This window comes from Chinchilla lanigera, unplaced genomic scaffold (assembly GCF_000276665.1).
Source record: "Chinchilla lanigera isolate Chin_1 unplaced genomic scaffold, ChiLan1.0 scaffold00003, whole genome shotgun sequence".
In the NCBI taxonomy this organism is placed as follows: Eukaryota; Metazoa; Chordata; class Mammalia; order Rodentia; family Chinchillidae; genus Chinchilla; species Chinchilla lanigera.
This window is the reverse complement of record NW_004955404.1, coordinates 11,943,964-11,952,338: the sequence shown is the minus strand read 5'-3', so window position 1 is coordinate 11,952,338 and position 8,375 is coordinate 11,943,964. Positions and strand designations below refer to the sequence as shown.

Below are 8,375 nucleotides of genomic sequence, written 5' to 3'. Positions count from 1 at the left end.
ACTACCCGCGCCTCCCTGCCCTCCCCGGGCCCCGGGCCACCTGGGCTCTGGGCGGCCTCCCTTGGCCCGGGTCTTGGGGGGCTGAGCGGGCGAGCCAGCGGGCCTCAGCCTCTGGCCTGGGCCGAAAGACCAGGGCGGAGCTTCTTGGGTGCCTGGGTGAAGTTTTCAACCATCCCGAGAAGGAGACCGAGGGGAGAGGCCGGGAGAGCGGGTCCTGTCCCGGGCTCCGGCGGCTGTAAACAGCCTGGCTCGGGCTGCCGGGCGCTGGAAAGTTCGCTGCACCCAGGCGGGACTACCCCTCCGTGAGAAGGGGAAAGCGGGGTGCAGAGCGGCCCGAGGAAGGGGAAGACAATGGAAGGAAGCCTCGTCTAGACTTCGGCCCCAGCCCCCTCCCTCCTTCCAGCGTGTCCCAAAGCCCGGGCGCTCTCTGAGCCAGTTGGCCACCTTTGTTGCCATCTCCTCTCCACCGACCGAGGAACGGGGACAGGGGTGAGTCCCTGCTGCCTCGGAAGAGTATTTTATTTACAAGAGCAAATGGGTAGAAAGTGGGCTGCAAGTTCAGAAATGGCGCTGTTCACATTGTAATGCCCATTTTGCGCCACGCTTGTGCGAGGTTAGGCACACAAAATGAGTCCCCAGCTGTTCAGACTGTTGGAGAAGACTCAAAGTCCTCCACCAGGTAAGGAATATTTCATTCTTCGAGGTTTGGTAGAATTCCAAGAACTTCAGTTCCTTCGGGTGCTGTGGATAAAACTTAATCCCTGCTTTTCTTTTGGAAGCACGGTTTTACCTCAGCCTTCAGATACCTTGAAATACCTTCAGGATTCCCACTGGCCACTTAAACGCTGCCACTCCCAGCAGAACTATAGGGGAAAAAAAGTGATGAATTAAAAGCATGAATCCTAATGTCCAGAAGTTTGCAATCTTAAATTTTGTAAACCTGAAAAGGGAGTACACAAGTCGAGGCATAGCACAACAATCAAGAACACGGCACGATTCTTTAGAATGTTCATACTCTTTTTGATTTGTTTTTTGAGACAGGGTTTCTTTTTATAGTTCAGACTGGCCTTAAACTCACTGTGTAGCCCAACCTGGCTTCAAACTCATGATGATCCTCCTGCCTCGGCCTCCCAAGTTCTGGGATTACAGGCATGTGTCACCATGCTTGGCTGATGTTCATACTCTTCAATCCTGAATCGTACCCAAAGTAACATCCTAAAGAAAGAAGCAGGAAACCTGTAAGAATGTGTATTAAAACGTAATAAAGTGATATTCACAATTGTGGGAAAACAAGAACAGAGCAAAAAAGTAAACAATAGTATTACCCATAAGGTGAGTATTTTGTAGTCATTAAAAATGATGTATTTCAGGGCCGGGGTTATAGCCCAGTGGCATGGTGCCTGCATGGCAAGCACAAGGCCCTGAGTATGATTCCCGGTTACCCCTCCAAAAAAAGATGTATTTTATCTGAGCAGAGTGGTACATCCTGTAATCCCAGCTACTCAGGAAGCTGAGGCCAAAAGATTGCAAGTTTAAGGCCAACCTGGGAAGTTATTCAGACCCTGTGTCCATCAAAATAAGATTTTAAAAATGGCTTGGGATGTAGCTCAGTGGTAGAGCACTTGCCAGTTACATGTTTAGTGATATGGAGAAATATTTTCAATGTATATTGTTAGGAAAATGCAGGTTATGAAATAATACACAATATTCTGATCTCACCGTACTTCATATATATGAAGATGTATCTGTTACTATGTGTAAACAGAAAAGCATAGATGTGTATATACCAAGATTTAGCAGGGGCTGTCCCTGTAATTAAAGATGACTTCTATAATCCCGCTGCTAACCAGAGCCAGCCGAGACCACCAGGCTAGAAGTGCTCCCCTCAAGGTCAAAGCACTGTAAGTTGCAGACAAGCTGTAAAGTTGGGTGCTGCTCTGAGGCATTGCCACAGGAAATCCAGAAATCACTTTGCAGTAGGCTTCATTTCCAGCAGAGGAGGAACAGTGTATGGGGAGCATAATTAATTCTGTAAAATAATCAGCATCTCATTTTGTATCCCAAGGCTAGTGAGGCTAAGAACATATAGGTTATACCCAGTTACCATTCATCTGGACACAGTGACTTGCATTCCTTAGCTCATCCATTTCCTATTCAGCCCTTCCCACCGCCAAACTTCACTTCCCCATCTGACCATATTTATAAGGCTGCACACCATTCTCACAGGAAGAGGAAAGAAGCAGCCACACAGGGGTTACGGATCTGCTGCGTGCCATGAGGCATTACCCAGCATTCCCTGGGCTGCAGGTCTGAGTTCTGAATCAGATCCTGCCCAGTTGCTGATGGCGCTGCATTGCATTTATTCGCACCTTTTTTCAAAGCCAATTACATATCAGCCATGTAGGGCATCGAAACACTAGATCCTTTGAGGTTCCTCTTTATCCCATCCTAGAGACCTGATTTCCCCAAATCTTAATTTGAGAACTATACAGTACCATAACTGATTAAGCTTGGAGTGACAGTAGCTGTTATTGTCACCAAGGGAAGAAAATGATCATCCTTTAATCCACCTCCTCTTGAGGCTGGGGATTTAGCTCAGTGGCACAGCGTCTGCCTGGCAAGTGCAAGGTCGTGAGTTCGATTCGCGGTACCAGAAAAAAACAAACAAACAAAAATCCACCTCCTCTTGTCACTTTCCCTCCATCCCTAACGTGTTGCATGTAATTACCACAGAACATACACTGCCATAACTAGGAGAGATTTTTGAGGGTCTCCCTAAAAAGTATACATTTTGTGATCTCCATGGAGATACTAATCCATTGAATTATTTTCATCCCCTGGCTCTCTGTCTTTTGTGTATTTAAGAGCATAAATTGAGCAGTGAATTCTGCTTTGACATATTCTGGGCCATAAAGGACATTTCCATATCCCTACCCCAAGACCTACCCAATCTAGAGCACCTGTGTACTGATGTTCCCCAAGCCAGTTCCTCGACCATACTGAGGTCAAAGAATGCAGCAAAAATCAAGAATTCAACAATCAATCCCTCTACTTCCCTTTCTGAGTTGAACTGGTAAACATCCCCTAAATGCCACTTTCTAAAGAACAGCTAGACAAGTAGCACATTAGCAATTTAAATTCTCAGATTAAAGAAAGGGACTCACATGGTGAACTTTATTTTTATTTAATTTTATTTTGGGTTTTTTTTTTTTGTCTTTTTGAGACAGGATCTCACTATGCAGTTCAGGCTGGCCTTGAGCTCATTTTGTAGCCCAGGCTGGTCTCAAACTCAGAACAATCCTCGTGCCTCAGCCTCCCGAGTGCTGGGATTACAGGCATGCACCACCACACTCGGCCTCACATGGTGAAATTTAAAGAGAAAAATATGAGTTGCTTGGATAAGTAACTAACACAGGCTTGACAAATCGTACACATTCGTAGGTGAAGACAAATGATTAACATCAGTATAAAGAAGTGCCCATATCTTCACCTTTGGATAACATGATGGCAAGAAAATGTATGCAGAAGCCCAAGGCGAAGATGCCAGCTATGTGGAGGAAGCTCATTCTGGCGGGTACAGAGCTGGGAGGAAGGCTCCCACAAAGACATCTCTGTAAATCAGCTTGTGGCGGCCCCTGCCTTAGTCTGCTAGGGCCACCATAACGCAGGCACAAAGACTAGGTGGCATAAGCACAGAAATTCATTTCCTCACCGCTCCTGAGGCTGCAAGTCTGAGGTTAGGGTGGCAATGGGGTTGACTTCAGAGATTTGCGAGTGGCCTTCTTCTCCTGTGTCTTTGTGTGATTGTTCCTCTGCCCGTGTGTCCTGATCTCTCCTTTTTAGAAGGACACCAGTCACACTGAATTAGTGCCCCCCCCAATGACCTCATTTTTACTTCCTTCTTTAAAGATCCTGTCTCCAGATACTGTACAGTCACATTCTGGGAAATGGGGGCTAGGATGTCAGTGTACGGATTTTAGAGGGACATGGCTCAGTCCTGAACAGCCTCTGGCTCTGTGAGTTCCTGGGCAGTCCCCTGCATGCCCCCGGGCTCAGCTCCAGGAGTAAGCACTTCTGGAGGCTGTGGGTCTGTCCACAATCACGTCTCACAGGTCTGTAGACGGCTATGGCTCCACAGTTCCTTGGGCGTAGTCCCTCAGCCTTATCTCGCACAGAAACCAGATCGCTGACCTCCCCTCCCTGAACAACTGGGAGCAGAAGCGGAGAACAAAACTCATTAGGAGAGATCATCAAGAGCACATGGCCGGGCCGGGAATATAGCACAGGGCATAAGTGCTTGCCTGGCAAGCCTGAGGTCATGAGTTTGATTCCCGGTGCCAAAAAAAAAAAAAAAAAAGAAGAAGAAGAACACATGGCCAAGCTGAGCATGATGGCACACGCCTGTAATCCCAGCATTCGGGAGGCTGAGGCAGGAGGATTGTTGCGAGTTTGAGACCAGCCTGGGCTGCAAAGTGAGCTCAAGGCCAGCCTGAACTGCATAGTGAGACCCTGTCTCAAAAAAAAAAAAAAAAAAAAAAAAAAAAAACATGGCCAAATCAGCCAGAAAGGAGTTTAGGAGATTCTGAGGGCCTGTAACCGTTCCATTCAGGCAAAACTTATTTGAGTAAGCTTTCTTCCCACTGCCTCTTTCTGTCTCACAACACTCAAAAGAGCAGTTTACCAGGAGAATTGGGGGCTGAGCCTCCTTTAAACCAAGGGGCTTTGGGCTGTACATTCCCCCTGTGGCAGTTCTGGGTGCTCACACTGTTTAGAAGAGCTCCCTGGAGCAAGCTCAGTAGAAAGAGGCTCATGTATGATTTTGCTTGGCCAAGAGCCAGTTTCCAGGGCTCGTGGCTCTGAACAGTGACCACTCGACCCTGCCAGTCAGTCTGTAAAGGTTTCAGTTTTCAAAGACTTATCAGGCACTGTGCATGTCTGTTTCCCTCCCTGCCAAAGCTGAGTTTGCTTTCAGATAGATCCAGAAAGGGCATAAACGAAATCATCCCCAAGAAAGTGATGTCATCCATCCCACAGCCTCAGAAGTGCCACGCTGCTTCTTAAAAGCTCTTGGCCCTGTCTTCTGACAAGGAAGACAAATGGTAGAAAATGATTTTAATTTTCCCTTCAAGCAGATCCAGGGAATTCTGTACCTAAAGAACATTGTATAACCACACAAAGGTATAATGTGCCTATGATTTTCAGATGCTGGCTCCAGACTGCACAGGACTGAAGTCAGCTTGGATTCCTCATGAGAAGGCTACCCTGGCATTACCTTCTAAGCTTCACCTGCAAAAAGACAGGTGTGTCATTTTGCACCTTGACTTTCCAGCCCATTTTTATTTGGTTTTCTAAAGAAGCTAAGCTAGAGATTCTATTAACTGGAACTTTTTGAATAACACATGACAAAGGTCTAGCTCAAACCTCCATGAGCACAAAAGGGAAATTTTAGCTCAGTAACAGAAACCCAAGCTTAGCTAAATGAAGGTTGGGTAAACCCAAGAGGACAGGGTTCAAGGGTAAAATCGGAACCATCCATCTCTGCTCTTCACTTCTCTCCCTATGCTTGGTGTCTTCTTCTTCTTGGTTCTTTGTATGCTATCAAGAGCCACTCTGGGGTCTTTGTAATGTCAGAGAAGAGTGTGATTTAATCTTCCCAGTGTCCATATTCCAGATCTAGTGGAGGTCAAATTTGTGTGTGTCCATTTTTATGACCACAGGGCAAGAAGGCAGTTGACAGAAGAGTCCAGTCCAAACGGCATGGAAAGAAACCTGGAAAGAGCAGTTTTCTGGTGGAAAGAAGACGCCTGGTTTGATCCGCTGCACCCCTTGGCAGCTATGATTGTTAACTGTGCTGTGTCAACTTGACTTGAATGAGAGCCACCGAGCAGGCTGGTAAAGCTCTGGGCATGTCTGGATAATTGACATGTAGCCCACAAACTGAGGAAGGAAGATTTCAAGCCCATCAGAAGCCTATCAGTCTGGCCTACCTACCCCGAATGTGAGTGGCACTGACCAATGGGCTTGTAGCTTGAGCAGAATAAAAAGATAAAGAAGAAAAAAATCTTCCCCTTTCTTTGGAGGAGGAGCTCCTTTGCCATTGCCTTTGGACATTTGTCTCCAGTTCCTTCAGGCTTCCAGCCTAGACTCTTCAGCCTTCGCATGTAGACCCTTTGGCTTTCCCACGTGGACTTGCACCAGACTCTGCAGAGAGGTTCCGGCATTCGACATTCAACTAGATCCTCCAGCTCTCCGGTCTGCAGATGACCATGTTGCATTCTCCTACCCCTGATTCCATAGGCAGCCAGCGTAAGCCCACCTTGTAAAACGCAGATAGATAGATAGATAGATATAGATAAATAATTTCTGCTGAAATAGTGAACTCTAACTGATACATCTACCAGGACATGTGTTTACACACACAGACACACCCATTTGCATGAACACATACACACACACACGCTACTTTTTTACATGTATGACTTCATGGGTGTACCTATATCCCTAGCATAACAGCCAACCCATAGATAACCTTCATGTCCTTGGCTCTTTCCCAGTGCAAGTCAAATACTAGTGCCCTTCACTTAGGTCACTCCTTTCCTCCCTTCATCAACTCTGGATGCGGCTTTTCACAGGCCACCAATCTGTAGTGGACAATGGGCTACTCACTCCCTCTCAGGTGTTTAACACATCATGGAGAAGGAATAAATTTGACACCACCGTAAGAGCGCTCATTTGGAAGGAGAAGCAAGGGAAGTGAGCAGTTGTCACTGTCAGCCCATAATCTGCCTTTGCTTTTCTGGAAGGTAAGGTGGGGAGAAGCTGCGCCAGCCTCCAGGGCTTCCCTCAGCTCTGTTCTTTGGGCAGCTCCGCCTTGTCTGTGGTCCTTCACAGCCACCTTGGAGAGAACCGCTGGGCATGAAGGCCCTTCCTAGCCCTCCTCCTAGTGGTGGGAATTCGGAGTCCTTGGGATAATTTTAATACAGAGGTCCCCTTCAACACACCCTTGATGCTTCAGTGATATTTGCATAGCATCTCCTTGCCTAGAGAAGTACCTAACAAGTCAATTAAGAAGGTGGGTATAAATAATTTAACACACATTTCTGTTTTAATAACATAGGAACCATTCAAAGCAATAATACTGTAAATTTAAAAATAATATTTTAATTTCATTCCTAAGTCATCACCATGACTAATGGGACATGTGACTCTGTCAGCACTGCATCATTTCCCAATGTTAGAATCAGCATGGACACCATCACCTTCATTTCTTGTTCCTCACTGCTGTGTGTGTGTGAGTGTGTGTGTGTATCACAGCAGCTGCAGAGAATACAGCCACCACTTTGCAATTACTATGACATCATCACAAAGGATGTGCCGTGACATCATTCAGTTTCTAATGTTGAAACTGAAATACCTGTCAGTGTGGTGTCTGGCAGATGTTCAGTCTGGCTATGTTTTCTAGAAAATGGGAAATACCATGCCTACCTCTAATACCATGTGCTACCTCTGCAATACCCAAGGGCACCTTGGAGTAGAGTGTGGAAATCATTTTTAAGGTATTAAACAGCCACGTGATTCCCCTGGTGATATAGCCCTTGTGAAAACTGGGTAGAAATCAAGCCTATCAGCAAAGGTCCTACAGTTTATGCTTTATCATTGAATGTTCATCCCTCTCACCTGTAGATACAGATCTGTCTACATGTCCCCCCAAAGCCTCATAGGTAGAGCTTTTCAGGGCTTACTGGGTCTAGGGTCTGTGATATTGGGATTGAGGGTATATGGTACTAAATTAGTCCATTTATTGGAATTAGCGTAGTTCTGGGTGTGGCTGAGTGGATTTACTGAAGACAGAAGCCCCACCCATCCCAGTGGTGGCTGTATTCTCGGCAGCTGCTGTGATACGCACACACACTCACACACACACAGCAGTGAGGAACAAGAAATGAAGGTAATGGTGTATGGGTGGCACCACCCAAAAGGCTTATAGCCTGGGTGGGATAAAAGGGAAAGGAAGGCTTGCTGCTCACCCTTGCTGCTTGCTGCTTCACTGCCTCCTGCCTGCTTTGCCATGAACTGCTTTCTCTTCCAGCACCCCTCTGCCATGCTACCCTGCCTTGGAGCCAGAAAATTATGGACTGAAACCTCTACAAACTGTGAGCTGAAATAAACCTTCCCCTCCTTTAACTTGTGGGTGTAGGATATTTTGTCAATGAGAAGAGTAAACTGGGCATGGTGGCGCATGCCTGTAATCCCAGCACTTGGGAAGCTGAGGCAGGAGGATCATTGCGAGTTCAAGACCAGCCTGGGCTACAAAGTGAGCTCAAGGTCAGCTTGAACTACATAGTGAGACCCTGCCTCAAAAAAGACAAAAAAAA

At 46.6% G+C, this 8,375-nt stretch overlaps 1 protein-coding gene and 1 long non-coding RNA gene across 2 annotated transcripts in view; one reads left to right on the top strand and one right to left on the bottom strand.

Moving 5' to 3' along the window:
• Stk24 (serine/threonine kinase 24) overlaps positions 1-8,375 on the bottom strand; it is a 106,381-nt gene that overhangs the window by 97,350 nt on the left and 656 nt on the right. The window lies entirely within an intron of this gene.
• LOC102016225 lies at positions 192-7,000 on the top strand. Its single transcript, XR_259302.2, has 3 exons — positions 192-679; positions 5,203-5,300; positions 5,718-7,000. It is a non-coding gene; the product is annotated as an uncharacterized LOC102016225 (long non-coding RNA).